The sequence below is a fragment of the Talpa occidentalis genome, unplaced genomic scaffold (genome assembly GCF_014898055.3).
Source record: "Talpa occidentalis isolate TD23 unplaced genomic scaffold, MPIMG_talOcc4v2.1 talOcc4.15, whole genome shotgun sequence".
NCBI classification, from domain to species: Eukaryota; Metazoa; Chordata; class Mammalia; order Eulipotyphla; family Talpidae; genus Talpa; species Talpa occidentalis.
The window spans coordinates 10,756,093-10,777,205 of NW_023601543.1; the positions used below are offsets into that span (position 1 = coordinate 10,756,093).

Below are 21,113 nucleotides of genomic sequence, written 5' to 3' on the forward strand. Positions count from 1 at the left end.
CGCATCACAAAGCCAGCAGGAACCACCCGCTGCCCACCCGGCCTCAGACGGGTAAGGACACATCACCACTGCCACCCCAGTATTCAGAAAGGAGAAAAAGTGGCCCCAGATGAGCCCCAAAGTGCAAAATCTTGAAACTCACACCAAAATACACTTCTCTATGAACTGTGAAATGTACAAGAGCAACTGAGCTCAGGAAGAGGAGCCCCCATCTGTTCCGTTCACTTCTGTGCTCCCACACCCAGAACAGCGCCTGGCACACAGGAGGCTTTCAAGAAGGACCTAGCAAACGAAATAGGACCAACATACACCAAGCATCACCACCCTCAGAACCGCCCCCACCCCTGCCCGGCTGTTTCCAGGCTGGTTATGAAGCAGTGGTCAGAGATTAAAACAAATAAATGTGCAGAGGGTCCTAACCTGGCATCCCCCACAGCTGCCTGTTGACCTTGGGGAGGGGGTTCTTGTCTGCCAAGTCCAAAACCCAGAGAAAGGCCAATTTGTGCACAGACGGAGAGTTAAGTTCCCAACATGAATGTTTGAAAGGAACTCTTCAAAACAACTCCTCCTACCTATACTTAAGTAGAGACCAGAGTCTCATATCCTATGAATCACACATACTACGTTCATGTTATGTCCCATTTGTCTCACAGAACTTTAAAGTTACTTGGTGGCTGGGACAAAAGTTCTTACTTCTCTTCCATCTGCCGGAACTTTGGAAGGTATGTTCATACAAAAAGGCTTTACTCTCATCTCCCACCACCCACACTCCCTTGGCTGAAACTTACAGTTCTAGAAGGTTCCACACCCTTCTGTGCAGCTGCGAAGATGTAGCAGGCACAGCTGTTCACAGCAAAGGCCCCAGGATGGACTGCCTGGTTCAAGTGCTGGCTCCGCCTTATCCTGGCTGTTCCACCCTCAGGACCTCATAATGGTCTCTGATGTCACAGAGGCAGGCGTGACGCTGCGAGGGCAAGGCCTGCTAAGCACCTAGTCCCAGCACAGCGAAGGCGTCTGCTGAACGTCACATCCAGTGACTGCTATTTCCGCGCAGGCACAGAGTGAAAACACTCTCCAACGTGGACGATTTCATCTGTTGCTACGCACGCTTGTCCCCAAGCATATCCCTCTCGCCTCTTTCAATTCAACCCAACTCAACCCTCAAACCTGTCTGCATTTCACTCCAGCCTTAACACACGACTTCATTTTACTCGCCCTTTGGAATCGATTTTTCCTAGAGACAGAAACCATAACCCCTGGACTTCATGGCAGGACTCTGGCGCTTTCCTCAAAGAACCAAAAGAGCTTCCTCTGGAAGGCTCCATCCCCGCCAGCACCTTCCTTGCCTTCTCTGATCTCCCCACCTCTGCAAGTTTAGGCTTTAGGAGTCAAGGGAGGCGGGGACAGGGAACAGGCAGAGGACTTGCCTTCTAGTAACCACACGAAGGCAGGCCCTGTCTCCGACACCCTGCAGAGGGCAGGAGAGGCCCGAGCACCATGCAGGCAGGGCAGCGCCCGCATTTGGGTCCAAGTCTGGGCCCTGGCACAGGAATCTTGGGTTCATGGTTCATGGTTTCACCATCCAGAACTAGTCCCCAAAGAATGATAAGCAAGGAGGGCAAGATCTTAACTGCGTCTGTGAGTCCGTGCCACCTTCCCATGCTGCTGGCATGGGGTCCCCCTTAACTTTTAGCTGGGGGGGGGGAGGGGGAGGCGCTGACGGCAGGTAGATTTGTGGCATACTTTCCAATTTTCCTGTAACCATGGCTCCGACCAGACATGAGACACATTGTGTTGATGATATTGTGCAAGAATAAAAACAGAACAGCAGCCAAACACACTGGGTAAGATGTGATGACAGCAAAGTAATCCAACAGAAAACACGAACACTTTCGGGTCAGTCATGCTTTAAAATAAATCATGTTAATCTTATCCCATCCTGACAGAATTAATAAGTGCAATTAGACAAACCATTATTCCAGAAGCAGCCAGTAGCTATGTTCTAGTGACATTTACCATCCACACTCGCTCTTTGGGGTTTGACAATAGGGTTGTGGGATGGACACCGAGACCCTATCGTTACCGACAGCCATGCTTAAACGATCCCCAAATCACCAATCAGTTGGGTGGGTGGGTGCAAAAATCAAATCTTTACACTGCAGCTGTTTGAATGAACCTGAAAGACCAGTTGAATCAATCAAAATGGATGAGCCCTGCAGATCCATTGTCTCCTCGAAACTCTCTGAATGCGATTGTCATGGTAACCGCTCCTTCATCACGTCCTTCAGAATATTCTCTCCCACCTAAGTGAACCCCAAATAGCTCCTTAATTAGGCACATTTGTGCTGGCAACGGGGCCGCTTGGACTTCTCTTTGATCTTACTTTTATTCAGATGCTTACACTGCTATGGCCATGAGAAACACGGGCATAGCAGTATTCGAAACACATTTTAAAAGCAACCATAAAATGTAATGCTAAATAAAAATGAGATGGCCACGGGCTGGTTTCCTCTATCAGAAGAAATGGTAACCTGGCTCTCGTTCAGCAAAAATAATTTACTAGTATAAATAAACAGCTCAGATGAAGGATGCACCATCTTGAAAAATTTCGATATAATCAAGATCTACAACATAATCACATGTTTAAGAATATATTAATTTAATAAATAAACCGACAAAGGGTTTTGCAGCCTTCTAAAGCATGATATACTTGCTATTATGTTTGTTTTTTTAAACACTTATTTCTTTATGCATACAAGAGCTGGGGTACAGGCCAGAGGTGTGGGGGGTGAGAGGATTCACCAGAGACAGAGTGGGGAACAGAACAGGCAGACTGACTGAAACACACTACTGAGGGGAGAGGCAGGCGAGACAGGAGAGGTCTGCTGTGCCATGTATGTTGCTCCCTGGCTGGCCAGGGATCGAACTTGTGCTGCAGAGGCTGTGGATTGCTTCATACTGCTGTGCTTAACCCCTTGTGCCACTGGGGAGGCCCATCACTATTATGTTTGAAAGATGAATTACTCCACACGTTTTTACATTTATTTCATATGATAGAATAACATTCTTTGCAAAGTGGAAAGAGGTTTTATCTTTATCCAGTTTGGGGATGTATTAGTACATTAAGAATATTCACAAATTGGAAAAACTGAAAAATGACAATACTCACAAATTAGAAAAGCCATTAATAACAGAACAGGAGAAACTAAAATTACCAGGCATGGGGAACAAATGGAAACAATGCAAACAAACAAATCAAATGGCAAAAGCCAGCGAGAAAAATGGGGCAGCGAATATTTGCTGAAGTCAAAAGGTAAAAACCCTGAAATTCTTGTCCTTTGCCCTAATGTTCAATGATATTTTTGTTTTGTTTTAAGAATACGGAGATTAATGTCCTTTCAATGACTATTACAACAGTTCCCAAATAAAACAAATGATAAAATAAAAATTCACTTAATTGACTGATAGGCTTGAGCTGGTCGTTGCCAAGTTTACAAATCTCCCAAAACTCCAAGCATTCTTTCCTTAAGAGAAATGGAACTTTTTGCCCCAGCCATCATGACCATGGTAGCTTTTTGGCTGACTACAATTCCATATTTTATGTGACTCACTAGACAATACCCGCTCCCCAAAGTAGAACTCCTAAATCAAAGCAAGGAGTCCAGGTCGGTCCCGCGTGACCATGCCGGGAGAATCATCCAGGCAGCACTGGCCATCCAAGAAACCTGAGAGGTGCTCCAGAACCAAAGATGTCCTAATGCTGCCCTCATTCCCACAAGCAGCAGCAAAACCTGTCCATCTTCCCTGCAAAGGGGCTTTCACGATCGCTCTCTCTTTACCTCAGTTCCATCCACAATTCGAATTCAGCCCATTCTCACTGCACACCCTGACTTTCGCCAGACTGAACTAAAGACACTTCTCCCGTCTTTGTACAGCTGCCAGAATCATCTTTCAAATGCAGCACTTTTCATGTACCCCTTTCCCCCCAAAACTTATTCCTCTGCAGTCTAAAGGCCAAATTTCAGGCAAGACACTCAAGGCCTTCCAATTAGCCTTGAACCCACCTGTTACTGCCCCCCACACTCAACGCTGCCTTTGCTGACTCCCTGCCTCTGAGGTTGGTCACCACTGGAGAATGACAGGTGATTGGAGCTCATGTCACCTCCCCTAAGCCAGAGACTCTGGGGAGCCAGAGCAAAGAATAAGGATAAGTGAACACCCCCCTGCCGCCCCCGCCCCAAGAATCCAACCACAGCCCCAAATACCTATCGCCTGCAGCTGTCAAGGTTGAGAGGGCATCACATCTTCTGGGGGGGGGGCATGCTACTGTAAAACCAGAAGGTGGAACCCCATCCCTGGCATTGCATTGCTGCCTCAGTGGGTCTGCGGTGGGGCACATTAATGAGCATGCTAACAAGCTCCAGGGCCCTGCTGCTGCTGCTGCTGCTGCCACCAGACCACTTTGACAAACGCCGGTCCATCGTCACAAGCGGTACAATTACAGAGCGTGAAGGTAACTGTAACTTCATTTGGCAAGAGAGAACAGCCATCTTCTGGAATATCATTTAGTGTTGTTTCAGTTTTTAACACTTTTTACAAACCAATATGCCAGAGAATATTTCAGAGATTATCTGGGCAGATTACCTTTTGAAAACTGAGACCCCTATGGGCCTCCCTGGTGGCGCAGGGGGTTGAGCGCAGCGCTGTGAAGCTGTCCGTAGCCTCTGCAGCACCAGTTCAATCCCGGCTGGCTGGCAAGTGTCCCACATGGCGCGGCAGACCTCTCGTCTCACCCACTGCTCCCCTCAGCAGTGTATTTCGTCAGTCTGCCTGTTCTGTTCCCTGCTCTGGCTCTGGTGAATCCTCTCACCCTCCCGCCTGCATCTGGCCTGTACCCCGGTTCTTGTATAAAATAAACAAATATTTAAAAAAAAAAAACCCTGAGACCCCTAGACTGGAAGTGATTTGCCCCAGGGATCAGCTGGTTACTCGCAGAACTGGGGCCTCCTGCCTTCTCTTCCTCCACTCAGTTCTAGACTCTTCACGCCACATCCTCAATGGGTCGCTACCAGCTTCTGCAACTTCAATGGCCCCTCCTGGCTTTAAATATTCCCCGAGGGCTCCAGCACACAGAGCAAGCACGCGCTAAACACTTGCTGCTCTGTCTTTTTGCTGCTCTGTCTTCGGGGGACTCAGCCTCGCACGCTGAGCTGGGGTCTGGGCCCACAGGCTGGTTCCCTTGCGCTGGCAGTGGGCAGCCCTGCTCCATCAGTGAGCCAGAGAGCGACCCTTAGCAGTAGCAGGTACACGACTGCTTTCTGCTACCGGGACAGTAGGAAGCATTTAAAGAAAAACGATAGGGTTCCACAAGTGGAAGGGAGGAGCAGCTTACAAGGTGACACAATTCAATGTCAGAGAACACTAACCAAGTGCCCAATGGTCCTGACAAACTAGTGCAGCAGGGAAACCCCAGTGGCCAGCAAGTCTGGTAGACATTGCTCTGGTACCTTCAATAGTTGGGCCAATGATCCCCCACTTTTTTGTGTGCTGAGACTTTTCCTTAACAGACAAGTCCAAAGGAACTCCGTGAACGGGAAGAAAGAGATGGAGCAGGAGGGAGACGAAGAGGAGCCAAAGGGCAGCAAAGAAGCGGGAGGATGTTGGCCCACACCTGCCCGTGTCCATGGTCACAACGCTTCCCCAGGCCTTACGGGTCTTTCCAGCAGCTTCACAGGGAGTAACGTGACTGTGCTGCAACTCGCTAGGACTCAGCCTGTCTCTACCTGTGACGCAAATACATTCTGGCTTAGCCAGACCACGCCGCCTGCCATCTCTGCAATGGACAGGAACTGGGGACAATCCGTCAGCTGCGGGACTTGGTGTCCACTGTGAAGGTGACCACAAGGCAGTCACTGGCCATGCCGCCATCGGATTCGCCCCTGGCACAGAGTAATCTGCGATCTTGGAGACTGAACTGGAATCCCCACCGCTCATCATGGAAGGGAGAAGTTATTTCTGCCCTCTCTTTCTTTACCTGTGCCCCTGTTAAGATCTGCTGCTTATAACAGAGGTGGGAGCACACATATAGTCAAGCAGGCGAGCAGTGAAGTCTAGAAAGAATTGCTTAAGACTCTGTGTAGTAACGAGTGTGGGGAGCATACATTACAGTTCCATGAAAAATGGCTATTGACATAGAAACGAAATCTGGATAAGCTAGAGGTGAACTCTATCACCAGCTCCCCCCCCACCCCCCAGCGCCGTTCATTAGCATTTTCCAGTTAACAGTATGAGAGTTTTCAGCCGGGGTCTAATCACAGGACACATTCCAGGGGCACCCGCACCCTCAAGATAGCCATTCCTGACCAATGCCCCCCGTGGATGGTCTCCTCTGTGATGCCGTGCCCATTTCTCCTCTTCCAGCGGCTTTGACATCACCCCTGCCGCCTGCCTCCTTCTTAGTCTCCGTGTCTGTCAGACCCGATCCCCCCACACCCACTTACTGCCCCAACCACAGAACGCTGTTTCCACGGGCAACTCCAGAAAGCCACACGGGCTGAGTTGCTCCTCAGCATCGCCCAGTTTCAACATGTAAAAACCACGCACACGATGACCTTTGAGCACTGCACCCTTCGCTGCGGGCTGACGGCAGGGCCGGGCCCAGGGCTCTGGGGTCCAGGCTCCTCCAGCAGCCACGAGCAGACTCCGGCCCGGAGCAATCCAACTCTGACCTGGATATCGGCTCAAAGAGTTGGCATGAGCTCACCGATTGTCACCGCTGCGAGTGACACCACAAATCCAAGGGTCAAAAAGGGTTCACTGCATCGAAGGCCAGGCAATTTGTCAAGTCTGGGGCTGGCTCCACCGCAGACACAGCTTGAGGCCCCAATGCTGGTGGACAAAGACACACCTAACCGGTACGGCACCCCGCGGGGTAACTCGTGTGCGCCCCGACAGGGGTTGGCAGGCCTGGCGGCTCTCGGCAGGTCCCAAGCTCACTTTTCAGGGGGCCTTCTCACTCAAGGAGAAGCATTTCTCTTATTCCACTACTTTTACTAAGCACTGCATTTAACTCTATCAATTAATGATCAAATGTGACTGATGTATTATTTGTATTTCTGAATCCCAGGTTACAAAGGCTTTCCTTTTAATTGGTAGATTTTTTTTGAGTGGTTTTGGTTTACAGGAAAATAGAGTGGAAAGTAGTTTCCATCCACCTCCTCAATCCCCCCTTCCTCCAGTCTCCTCTATTAGTAACATCTGGCACGACTGTAGTGCATTTCTGTGCAGTCGATGAGCCCACACCAGTACATCATTATTAACTAAAGTCCACAGTCTACATTAGGGCTCATTCTTTGTGCTGGGCATCCTATAGGTTTTGACAAATGTTGGAGGTTTTTTTTTTTTTTTTTAAAGAAAATGTACTTTATAGTACATTCTGAGGAACAATCTATCACCTCACCTCAAGACAATTTGAATCGTTTTAGCTTGGTAAAAGGAAGCTTCGCAGAAACATTATCATATAAATCATTCATTTCTGTAAACGATTCGTGGTTTCAAAGCCTGTAACACCACCCCGCAAATATATCACAACTTTCCAACCTCCAGGTGGCTCCAAACTTGAAAGGAGTCAGAAGAAATTATTGGACCACAAAACAGAAAGTAAGAAAAACAGTCTCCAAGATGATATCTGACATATGTTGGAATTAGCCTGCGGATGACTTGGTCTGGGGATGCTTACAAAAACAGCTTTGTCATGACGTAGCAGAGCAGTGTAAGAGAAGTAGCATCAGGAGACAGAAAAGACAAAGAAGTAGAAAATCAGGGAAGGAAGACAGAGGAAGGGAGAAACAGTAGAAATCAGGAGTGACCGATGGAGACTAGACAGAGAACAGAGCAATGGCAATGAAACAGAAAGCCAGGTAGGCAGAAAAGAGTGACACAAATTTTTTTGAGTGGGTTAGTGAGAAAAGGACAAATTTCATCTCAATACTATACCCTTAGGGGCCTCCCTGGTGGTGCAAGGGGTTAAGCACCACACTATGAAGCAATCCACAGCTTCTGCAGCACGAGTTCGATCCCCAGCTGGCCAGGGAGAAACCCACATGGCGAAGCAGACCTCTCCTGACTCACCCACTGCTCCCCTCAGCAGTGTATTTCGGTCAGTCTGCCTGTTCTGTTCCCCTCTCTGTCTCTGGTGGATCCTCTCACCCTCTGCACCGCTGGTCTGTGTACCCCAGCTCTTGTATGCATAAATAAATAAATCTTTTAAAAATACTTTACCCTTAGGGCCTCCCTGGTGGCACAGCGGGTTAAGCACAGTGATGTGAAGCTGTCCTCAGCCTCTGCAGCAGGGGTTCGGTTCCCGGCCGAAGGAGATTTCCACATGGCGTGGCAGACCTCTCCCATCACGCCCGCTGCTCCCCTCAGCAGTGTATTTCAGTCGTCTGCCTCTTCTGCTCCCAGTTCTGTCTCTGGTGAATCCTCTCACCCTCCCGCGCCTCTGGCCTGTACCCCAGCAATTGTGTAAAAATAAATAAATTAAATCTTTAAAAAAAATACTATACCCTTAAACTGCTTATCTGTTGAACTGAATATACTGATGGGAAAGTAACATTCACCATATTAAAAACTGGTTTTGCACCTAAGTGTGTAAAGATGGCACGCCTTCTAGCCATAGACAATTCCTTCTGAAACCTGTTTCAAATTTTCTGGAAAGGTGAAGGCAGTAGCTGGAGGTGTACATGTACAGGCACTCCCTACTTTTTGAAAGTTCATTTTCCACCACTTCACTTTTACAAAAGACCTACATGAATACTGGTTTTCATGAACCCAAAGAAATCCAAAGAGGTGTTCCACTTTTATAAGAAAAAGCGAAAAGTGAAAGGAGTGTTCAGCATTGGTTTTGCAGCAGCCATTCCAGAGTCGGCGGCACCCCAAGCAGCTTGTACTTTATCCCAGAATTTCTGTTTTTACTAGATGTGATCGTAGGCTTTTGGTGTTTCTTGGTCTGATTTGGTAGGTTGTTTTTGGTTCTGGGAATGCTCAAAAAGCTTTCCATATAAACAAGTGGTAATTTGTTCTTTGTTTTAGGCCATTTCGCAAAGTTTGATAGGCATGTTCAACTTCTGAATGGGAGCAAGGAGGGGAAACCAGTGTATAGATATTAAAATATTCTCACTTTTTCATCTGTAGGAATGAGTGTAAAGCAAAATTTGAATTATCTGTCCTATTCTTGGGGGGGGGGAGTGTTCACAACTCACTGTAACTACTTTAGAAAAACACACTGCTTTTCCATTTTAACAGAATTCTATTTCTCCTGCCTGTAATTTCCCTTCGATGTATGTAACAAGACTAACAAAGACACTGTCGTTGACTTGCAGGCAGAATTCTCAAGTCCTGTGCTCACCTTTAGTCAACCAGGAGAAAGTTCTAGGAAATCAAACCTAGAATCTCCCTGTAATTTTGTCTTACAAGAGAAGAAAATTGTGTTTTGGATATAATCTGGTCTTTGGATAGAGGACTCACAAATGTTCAAATCTAAATTTAGAAAGTGGCTCTCACACAGAAGCAGATCTGGGGTTGCCTGGGGATGGAAGCAAAGGGAAGAATGTGCTGCCAGAGGTGCGTGCGGAAACTTGGGGGGTGATGCAGATCCTCTCCATTCTGATTGCAGTGGTGCTTCCGCGAGTATATATACATCTGCCAAAACTCATTAAACTATGTCTTAAATGGATGCACCTTATTGGACCTAAATGATACTCAATGAAGTGGATATTAAATATATTGATCTTGGTAGTCATTCCACAATGTATGTATATATCAAATTATCATGCCGTACGCTTTAAATATATACAATTATATTGTCAGTTGTCCCTTAATAAATTGGAGGGGGAGATGCTATTTAAAAGTTGGCTCTACCAAAGCCACTTTATCTAGAGATGCCAGTATAATCTTTCACCTCCTCAAATTACTTTGGCTGTTTGGTTTCTTTTCTTTCCTTAGTATGGTTAGGTGCGCTTACTACATTGGAAAATTCCTTCCCTTTTTAAGAGACAGAGTTTCTTCTGGCCTAGAAGGGAAATGGACCTATGATTTGAAAACTTGAATTGACTCTGGCATCTGGAGATGTAGCATCTTTTGACAAAGTGCCTAAAATGTCTCCTGGGTTTCTAGAAGCTATGTGGCCAAGGATTTCTTCTATCATTTTTAAGTATTTGGAACTGCAATCATTTATAGGGTATTTCTTAGACACGTGGGTAAATCAAATGTAAATTCTACAAGCAGTAAAGAGCGGACAGGACAACAAAGACTTATTTTGATTGCCCTCCCCCAGGTTTCACTGTATATTCAATCTGATCCGTTTGTAACTAGAATAGTTAAAAAATGAAGTACAAGCGTATCTCAGTGGTTTAAATACAGAGGAAAATCCATTTTCAGCAGAGGAATAATGTTCCACAGGAAGCGAGGAAGAGTTGGCTGCTTACTGACAATGCACATATTCATTAGCAGGCAATAATGAGGATCAGGAGCAAAATAACTTAAAAACACACCCCTAGGCAAGGGTACAATTTTCTCATTTGTTCAAATAGTAAGCCCTTGGCAATGAGCATCCAGATTCATTATTTCACGTAGCTGTACGCATTGTTGGGGCCCTGGCTACTGAGAATGGATCATTTCAGGTCCACAGGTTTACATGCACATGCCGCCCACATAATCTCTGTCTTTTGCTTAATTCTCTTCTATCAGTGACATTTCTGTCTCAAGTGGCACCAACCCTATTCACCCCACACCTGCTTGGGACAGCAACTTCCCTGGCCAGCCTCGGCTGAGAAACGGGTTCAATCCAGTCCAGGTTGGGGTAACTGTCACAGTGACGACAGGGGATGGGGCAGATGCAGTGGCAGAGGATAGGATGGTGTGGCTATGTGGCGAATCCGGAAAAAGTAAAGTGGGCAGAGTCAGACAGACTGAAAAAAAAAGTCAGCAGAGTGAAACATAGCCACGCAAAGGAGACAGAGCGTAGAGTGACCCACACAGCTACGGAAAGGAAGGAAGAGGGGCGGGGGAGAAAAGGCGGAAGGCCTACCAACTTATTTTTTAACAGCATCAGGTTAAAACAAATGTGTGTGTGTTAATGATGCCAGCATTTGTTACAATTTGTTAACTTCCTAAATGTAGAAGCAGATGCCGTATTCAAAATTTCCTTCTCACCAATTTAACAGACATCTCATTTCATAAAGGAAAGAAACACCCTCACGCAGCAACTGCTCTAATTGTGGTCTTCCAGGTTCCCAGATATAAAGACTCTTACAGTCATTTTTTGTTTCTACAACTACAATCGTGTGTCACTTAACCACCGGGATACGGTCTGAGAAATGCATCACTGGGCCATTTCCTCCATGTGCCAACATCGAGGCGTTACTTACAGACACCCAGCTGGCCCAGCCTACCACACACACCGGGTTCGACAGAGGAACCATCGCCCGTGCAGCCCAGTGTTGACCAACTTGCTCTGCCCTGGTACTTTGGTACTTGCTCCCAGGCCAGGGGAAAGAGGTTGTCTCCACTAATGTTCAATTCCAATACAGCAAACAATACGAAAAATTCCTGGACTGCTCACAACTGCCTGGATCAGTTTCTGAAATTAGGAAACACGCGGCCTCCATTGGTTGCCCTCGGTAGTTATTATGCTTTCATCACAAAGGCTTGTTTCTCTTGCAGGACAGGCCAACAAAAAGTTTCTGACTGTGAAGAGATTTTTAGCTAGGCAGTAAAAGCTCACCTTCCTATGGAAATCTAAAACTTCAAACCAAACTTCTGACGTTAACAGAGTCTCTGGCCTTGGACCAGGGGTTTCACCCCTTTCAGCCTCAGTTTCCTGATCTGCAACATGCAGGGGGTGGGAACTGACGGCCCTCCTTACACGGCAACTCTATCACTCAAGTTGGAGGAGGAGAAACTTTATGGTTCTGAGAGGCGGCCACAGGCTAGCTCGGTAACCCCCCTGGTAGTTCATTCCTGATCACCATGACATCTTATCAAAAGATGCAGCAGTAATTTTGAAAATCTGGTCTAGTTTCAAAATATAACTTAGACTGCATTTATAAGTAGGCATTATTGCAACGGACTTGAACCCACCATTAAAAAAAAAAAACATAAAAAACATTGAAACTAATTTCTGGGTGGTAGATTACAACTGGTTTTTATTTTCCTTTTAGGCTTTACTGTATTTTCTGAATTTTCCTACAATGGAAATGTACCACTCATCATTTAAAAATTTTATTTTCAGAAGGATGAGTACATTCTTGCAAGTTTTATCAGATCTCTCAAGCCTACTCTAAAATCACTGTGGAGGAGCGGATACAATTGGCAGTATCACCATACAGGTCTATACACAGTGGCTGATTACCCAAGTGGTGGATTGCTGGAGTCACAATTAAGACATTATTATTATAATCAGAATTTGTGGCTCACAGTCCTATGTGGCAATCAAAACATGTATTTTATCTAAATAACAGTTCACTCTCTCCCCGCCCCCTGCATCCTGACCCTTGAGAATCATGGTTAAAATTCCTTTCCAATTTAAAGTAAATGAAATGAAACATGAGGTCCTTCTTTTGCCCACCAAAAAAAACCAAACCAAAACAAAACAAAAAACCCACGCTTGCCAGACAAAATATGAGTGCTATTGGACTGCTTTTTATTTTTCCTCTTTTTATGCTCTACAACGCAAGACATCAAAAGTTAAGATAAATATTTAGCTGTCAAAACAAAACATACCCCCCATATGGAAAACACAAGTATGAATTTGATGATGTTATAAAAACAACTTCCATAAGCAAGCACAAATGTTTAAATTGTGGAAAAAAGACGACACAACTAAATGCTCTCACTGCAAGTTCCAGATGACAGTCCTAAGAAAGGTAGAAGGTGACCCGCTGAAAAGCTATAAATACAGTTTCACGGTTACCAAAACACTTTGAAAATTCAAGTTAAGACAGAAAAACAAGTTCTCCAAAATGATAGTCAGTCTCAATGTGGGTAGATCTCTGGAACAATTCCTCACCGGGTTCCATTGTCACCAACAGAGGAAGGTGCAGTAATTCACCCTTCTGTTCTTTCACTGAAGGTAACCACATCGTCTAGCAGACGGAAGTGACTGGAGCCTGTTTTCTCTCCAGGACTACTCACCTCTCTGCAGCAAACTCAACTAACGCACCGCCTTCCTCCATCCCAAGCTTTAGAACAAACAGCAAGAGACAGTGGCTTAGCGGTGGAACTTAAGTTCAAATTCCAATTAGTTGTGCAATCTTAGACAAGTTACTGAACTAACCTCATCTGTAAAATGTGCATCATAATTACTTCACAGAACTGCTGTGAGGTTCAAATTATAAGTGTGTTCAAGTTCAAACTAGTGTACTTTCTAGAACTATATAGCAGGCCTGCAAGTAATGTCCGTTCCCTTTATGCTGGTCACTTACTCCAAGTAGGTTCAAATTTAATGCTCATGGTTTTAATTACTCTCCGGCAAGCTCAATGGCATACGGGACACATAGTAATTTTAACTTTAAGTAAGATTTTGAATGGAGCATGCCACAAGGGAGACCGATGACGTTAAGTTAAAAATTGAACTTCTGAGCAGTAACACGATCTTAATTTTGGGTCTCCTTCCAAACCTGAGCAGCATTGAGACATAGGGCAAGTTACTTTACTTCTCTGAGCCCGGGTCCTCATCCATGAAGTGAAGAGAAGACATAGTGGACACAACTGCCCCGCACAGTGTAGGGACCGGAAACGGTGGCTCTTACTGGTCTTTTCATTATTCCGGTCAATGTATGGGAACTAGTCGCTTTTAAGACTAATAAAGTGAACTCAGCCAACCACTTGGTCACCTCAAGACAGTGTTATTGTTCTCTACTGCGCTAAAGTTACGTTTTACTGCACCACGGAGAGGAAATTACATCACCCTCAGCACCATTGACATTTGGGCTTGGATAATTCTTTTTTTGTAGGGGGCCACCCTGTGCAGGGTTGAAGAATGTTTAAGCAGCGCCCCTGGTCTCTATCCACTAAACACCATTAGCTTGCTGCACCCCAAGTGGTGACAACCAAAAGTGTCTCCAGACATGGCTGGATATACCTTATGGGGGGGCGGGGGGGGGCAGGCAAAACCACGCCCTTTGAAAACCACTCTCTAGCACTAGCCACAGACCAGAATTCTCAAAGTTCTCAGGAGGGAGCCCTCCAGCAGAGATGGTTTGTTCCCTGTCCTGAGTTAGCATGACCCACTCTTCTGGATGCCATCGCCATTGTCAGCAGCCATAACTGGAAGTCAGCCACAGAAAACTTGTTTGTCCCAAAGTACTGTCAGAAGACGCCTGCAGTCACAGGATGGAAAGCTGCCCCAGTCTGCTGCTTCTCACTGCTCGATCCAGTGACATACATGCTGAACATCAAGAGTTCTGCTATGTCCCATTTACTTTACACAGAACATATCTTTTTTTAAAAAGGCCACAGACCTTAAGATGACTTATATTATCACCCCAAATGAAAAAGTTGGTGTTAGTTGAGAAGATGAGCTAGAATGTATGCAGTGAATAATTCCCAGGAAAGAAATGCCCCAACAGTCAGCATGGCTGAAGCAGGTTTAATGTACATAAAACACTGGGTTAACGTGCAGAGACTCTGGAACCACGCCTAATCATCCACAACATATCCCCTTGTCTAGTTTTCATTTTCATAACTAACTACACCAGAATGCAGGAGCCCTTTCTTGTCCGCTGTGTATCTCTGCACCTAGCTCAGAAGCTGGTAACTCAGTAGATGTTTGTTGAATAATGGTCACATATTTTGCTTAATTAAGTGAGCCCTTGACGAAAGAGAGCGAGAGAGCGAGAGAGTGGAGAGCGAGAGAAACATTCTTTGCGAGAAACATTCTTTGCTCTGGTCCAATGGGAGCTGAAAGAAAAGATCTTTTAAGAGAAAATAATTAGTCTACTCCATTTTTTCCCCTAATCCAAACAACTGGAAAGTTCAATTAACCACCAAAAAAGAAAAAAAGAAAAAGAAAAGAAATGCTGTAGGCCAAAGTTGGGGAAGGCGGCCAAATAGATAAGGCCTAAAGTTCAAGCAGGCACGAACATTTGTTCAACTCCCACAAGGTTATAAAAGCCAAGTTGCTGGCACCAGAGGGGGAAGAGGGAGGGTGCCAGGAAGGGAGCCCAGCAGTGGAGAGCAAGAAAGAGGGACCAGTCCCAGACGGCTAGTAGCTTCCACCCTGTCGACAAACTTAATTTTTTTTAATGTCAAAACGTTAGGGTTGAGGGTCAATGTCTTACAGAAAAGCTTGATTTGCAAATTACTTTTCAAATAAACATTAGCAAAATCTTCAGGAATATTTCCAGAGATAGCTGATCATACCACCGTCAATTTCTGAAATTCTTCATCTTTCCCTCCCCCCTTCGGTCCCACAAGGCAAACAACGTGTTCCCCAAAAGCCCAGGGACACTCGATGTACTCCTTTTGTCTAGAGAAACTAAAAGCCCCACCAGTCATCAGCAAGCCTGAAAAGAGCTGACCACTGTCAGCAATCTCTAAGGGAAAAGACCATCAGATGTAAACTGCATTTTAAAATGTCCTGTTTTCTGACTGTTGCTGGTTTACAGACTGTGGATCACCTCAACATGAGAAATAGCGCATCCAGTAGTGTTTATTAAACCATGTTTATCCAAATGCATTTTCGTTAATCCTTCAAGCCCCACATCCCTATTTCCAATTAAACATTTCCAATTAAACATTTCCAGTAAGCAAACAATTATCTTATTTAAGTGGTCCATTAGTTTGACACATATTAAATTAGCTCCAATGCACTGATAGCACACAGGAGGAATTTGACCAATTAAAATGTTACACATTTTAAAAAATTTCACTCAAAAAATCTAGACTTGATTAAAAGAAAAACAACAACCCTTCGCCAAAAATTCAAACCGGGAAGGGCAGCTTAGAATTTCAAAAACCATCTCTGGCTAAAGAAATCTATATGGTTGTCTGACACTATATACTTATCGTGAGGTGGTTTGCACAAACCATGGCCTGTCTGACCAATTTCCTGTTGCATAAAGATCATATTTACTCTTTAAAAAGTTAAATAAGCATTTTTAAAGACTGAAGGTAAAGGCTAGATTGGAACCTTATGCAACCCAAATGGGAAAGCGCTATACGGTCTCACCACATTAAAGGACTCTGCCTTGTTAATATCTATTCTTCTTAAAGCAAATGTGAGCTTGAGTTTCCCAAGGCAGAGTTACCATCCCAGAAGCCCTTGCTTCTTCAGTGTAAAGAATGAGGAGGATTTTGTTCCTGGAGAGGAGCTGGGGAGGGAAAGGTTTTGCAAAATTCCAAGGGGGCCGTAATTTAAACTTAGGCTATTCTGCAAATGTTCATATTTTCAAGGAACAACATAAAATTTACATTAAAACTGTCTTCATCAAGATAACGAAAAAAAATTATTCCTCCTGCTCCATAAGCTTGCCATAGAGTTGATAACCCAGGGAAGAATTACAGGCAATTAGAAAATGATGGCTCCAATTAGGCAAACTGGATCTATTCCAAATTCAAACCAAAGGGGGCTCTGATCATCTCGAAGGAATAATTTAACGAATATAGAGGACTGCAGTGAAGGCATGCGCTGATTCTTTCTGCCCCTCTGAAAGCCATGCAAAATGCTACACGACGTATCTCCAGCCCTTCAGGAAATTCAAAAACCAAACCTTGGAGTCCCCTTAATAAACCTTGTTCTCTCCTTTCCCAAGGGGTCCCCCTGGTACAGGGCTTTCATTGTAAAGGGCAATCAAAAGAGACCCGAGAAATTCGCGCAGTCCCAAAGGCAGAAAATAATATAGCACTGAACACGCACCACACGGTCTGCTGGCAAATTTAAAAATCTCTACCTAGTCCTGGGAGGCTGGGAAGAGGCCGCCAGGCGTGGGAGAGAGAAAGAAACTTCGAAAGCAGAAATGTCTCTCTCAGCGCCTAGAACAGACGGCACCTTGCAGGGATTTCCACGCTTTTTGCGACGGAGAGGTCACACCCTGCAGTTCTGAAAATCCACCTCCTAAGGCTCAACCCACGTGATAGAACCTTCCACTTGCTTCTCTAGGTTCCACGCAGGAGCCGAAATCCCCCCTCTCCCCACCCCCACTCGCCATCCCCACACAGAAGCATCACAGCGGACCCTCCCCCCTCCTCATTCTCCGTGCACCCCACCCCCACGCTCCAACCCCGCCCCCCGCAGCATCGCCTTCGCGAACAGCCAGGCTAACCCTTCACCTCCACGCGCTCTCGCCCCACACCCCCATCCTCGTTGAGCGAAGCAAGAAAGGGTCCCCCCCTACCGGTCCCCAATCCCCCGCCATCCTTGCTGAAAAAACCAAGGGGAGCCCCCCCATCAGCTTCACCCGCTCCCCCCACTGCCCCCCGCGATAGCGACCGCTAGAGAGAAAATGAAGAGGGCCCCGCCCCACCCCCGCCATCCTCGCCGAGAAAGCCACGAGCCCCCTCCACTGCCTCGCCACTCCCCACCTCCACCTCACCCGCTCCCCATCGCTGCCCTCCCCGAGAGGAAAATCCCGGAGGGACCGTGGCACGCCCCAGAGGGGCCCGCGGCAGGCACCCCCCTTCGCCGTCTCTCCGCCCGCGGGCCGCCCGGGGCGCCCCCGTCCCCCCACCCCCGGCTCGGCGGCCGCGGCCCCGAGGCCGCAGGTACCGCGCCTCGGCCGGCCAGGGCGGCGGGGGCCCGGCCGGGAGCGGCGGCCGCGGGGCAGGAGGGCAGCGGCTCCCGCGGGGCGCGGGCGGAGGGCGGGCGGGCTTACGGCTGGGGATGCTCGCCCGCGCGGCGGTCTCGGCGCCGCTTCTGCACCCAGGCCGAGGCGCGGCGGCGGCGGCGGCGGCGGCGGACTGCGCCCCCTCGGCCGGGCGCGGGATGTAGGGCGCGGGAGGGGCGCGAGGGGAGGGCGCGCGCGGGTGGAGGCGGGGAGGGCGGGCGGGCGGGAGGGAGGGAGCGCGCGCGGGGCGGGCGGGGCGCGCGCTGCCGGGGCTCTGCCCGCGGGGGTGGCGGTGCGGGGCGCGCGGGCGCGGGCGCGGGGTGGGCGGGGGCGGGAGGCGGCCGCGCCACGCACCCGCGCGGCCACGTGTCCCAGCCTCGGGCGCCGCCCGGGGCCGCCGGGAGCGGGGCGCGGGCGCGCGAGGGAAGGGGGCCGCGGGAGGCGGGGGCGAGCGCTGCCCCGGGGGGTCGGCGGGGCGCCTGGGCCCTCCCGAGTCCCCCGCCCCGCCCCGCCCCCGGCGCCGCCGCCTGCGAAGCCGGCGGGGAGTCACGAGTCCCTGCAGGCCACCTCGGCCGCGGCCGAGGAGGGGGGCGCAACAAAGAGGGGCGCGCGAGGGTGGCGCCCCAGGGGCCTCCGCTCACCTGCGCCGGCTGCGAAGCCGCGGGGGTCGGCGGCGCGCCCCGGGTATTGGTCCCGATTGTGGCACCCGGGGATGCGGCGCGCAAGCATCCGCCGGCGACCCTTCCCCTTCGAGGCTGGTTGGACGCCGCGACAGCAGCCGCGTCCACAAGCCCAGGGCCCCCCCACCCCCGCGGGGCCGTGCGCCGCTCGGACAGCGCGGCTCGCAGAGCGGCACGTGGCAGCCCCGTTCACCCGACATTCAGTTCCCTGCGCCCACGCCTTGTGCCAAGCACCGTGCCAGGCGCTGGCGACACGGCACAGAATAGGCAGCCACGATTCTCTCCGCCTGGGAGCTTGCAGTCTCCTGGGGGACACATCCTCCAGGTTGTGATAAGGCCAGTGCCAGAAAGAAGAGGGTGCGAGTCCTGCGGTTAGGAAAGCAGGGGAAGGCATGCAGGGAGGCCTGAAAGTTAGGGAAGGGTAAGCACAGCCAGGGAAATGCCTGCCAGAAAGGTGAGTGAAAGCCGGACGGACGGGGCAAATCCTGATGCCTCAGAACTAGCAAGTGGTGATGGTGACTGGCCCCGGGAAAACTGGGGAGAGCAGCCGAATAGAAGACAGTGCAGGTGTGCAGGGACCAGATCCTGAGCTACATCCTGTTCCACAGCGGGGCGGTTCATGCCAACATGGGGGGGGGGGAGGGGGAGGCTATGGAACGAATGGCTGAACCCCGGGGCCTGGCATGATCTGATTTATATTTCTTGTATATTTATTTTTCTTTTGGACTAATTGTGCAGTACCATCCATTTGTGAGAAAAAAAAAAAGGCGAGATGGGAGTGCCCCTCACCGGCTTCCCCCACTAGTGCAAGATCACAACCAGAGTGTTGACATTAGTACAATCTACTAATCTTATTCGATTTCCCTGGTTTTACTTGCCCTGGTGTGTATACGTGTGTGTTGCCATTTATGCAGTTGTATCCCATAGGAAAGCTCACGTTTCCACCACCACTGTCAAAATACAAAGCAGTTCATCATGACAAGGACCCATCCTCGCTGCTCTTTTATAGCGACAGCCATTTCCGCAGACGCCCAATCCCTTGCCATGGGTGGTCACTAGTCTCTCCTCCAGTTCTAGCATTTTGTCACTTCAAGAAAGTTCTGCAAATGAATCGTACAGTAGGTAACCTTTAGGGACTGGCTTTTTTCCACCTAATTCTCCTGAGGTGCACCCCATTTGTTCCCTGTGTCATAGTTCATTTCTTTTTTCTTGCTGAGTACTATTCCAGCTCTGAGTCTTAGGGTTTTTTCGACAAGAGAAAATTAAACAAAAAAAATGAATAGCATGTATACCCATGTCAAAAAATCCAGAAACAAGACTAATTATAATAAAGAAAAAATGAAAATCAACAAGCAACTGTAAACCTGGGACACACTGGGGGAGAGGCGGGATTAGGCTCAAAATAAGGGGGTTGGGAATTGTATGGGGAATATAACCAAAATGAAAATGCATACATTGTGCAAAATTTTGCACAAATTATATAAAATAAAATATATTACAATAAAAAATCCAGAAACAACAAGAGTTGGCAAGGATGTGGAGAAAAAAGAACACTTGTACACTGTTCATGGGCGTGTACACCAGTCCAGCCTTTATGGAAAACAGTGCGGAGTTTTCTCAAAATATGAAAAATACATCTACCACATGATCCAGCCATTCCACTCCTAGGTATCTACCCAAAGAATGCAAAAACCCTAACTGGAAACCATATGTGCCCTCCTACGTTCATCTCAGCCCTGTTCACACTAGCCAAGTTAGGGGTACAACCTAAGTGCCCGAGGACAAGGGACTACTACTCAGCGATATAAAAAACTGAACACTTGCCATTTGTGACAACATGCATGGAACTGAAAAGGATTATCCTGAGTGAAATAAATCAGAAAGAGAAATACCGGATGGTTTTGCTTACATGTGGAATATAGAGGAACAAGGGTTGGTCAAAACCAAAGCAGCAACGAGCCCCGGAAGTCTGACTGTGTTAGAATCGAGGCTACCGGATGGGGAGGAGTTGGGGGGAGAGCAAAGCAGGGAGGAGGCCCTCTGCACTATGGGTGCCTGGGTGGAGGGTGTGGTGCGGGGACATGCACCTGAAGAGATGAGTCTCATACAGTGGGTTGTGCATCAGTGTGACCTCAATAAAATTAATAACCAAAAAAAAAAAACAAAAAACCATGAACTTTCCTGTATACATAGAAGAAACCCGGGAAACTGAATGTTCTGATTCATATTTTTAAAAGTCACCTTGGCTCCCACGCGGACACAGGCTCCACGAGATTAAGAATGGGAGCAGGGAGACTAGTTAGGAGACTTTCCCAGTCGTTTCCATCAAAGCAGGCAGTGGTTTAGATGAAGCTGGTGCCCTGGGAGAGCGCTGGCAGGATTCAACGGGGCAGGCTTGAAAGGGCCTTGGAATTGAAGCAGAGGCTCAGGGTAGACAGTTACTTTGAGATGTCACGGGAACGTGTTCGAGGTTAGTGGACTTAGCAGGGAGGGTTGCTTCTGCAAAGGATTCAACTCCCTGCTCAGGTGACAGGGAGTGAGGAGCTGCTTTTCACAAGGAGGACAGCCCTGTACCTGCTGAAAGGTGCTCCCAGCTCTCCAGGCCATGGAG

At 48.0% G+C, this 21,113-nt stretch overlaps 1 protein-coding gene across 4 annotated transcripts in view; it reads right to left on the reverse strand.

Moving 5' to 3' along the window:
* FHL1 (four and a half LIM domains 1) overlaps positions 1 to 17,926 on the reverse strand; it is a 52,734-nt gene extending 34,808 nt beyond the window's left edge. For 2 of the 4 annotated variants that reach the window (XM_037511883.2, XM_054695541.1), the window contains exon 1: positions 789 to 912. The gene's annotated coding sequence lies outside the window, so the exon portion shown is untranslated. Of the gene's footprint in view, positions 1 to 788; positions 916 to 17,870 lie in introns of those variants that run through there. The other 2 variants (XM_037511882.2, XM_037511881.2) reach the window with 2 other exon arrangements.
* Between the last annotated feature and the right edge of the window lie 3,187 nt (positions 17,927 to 21,113).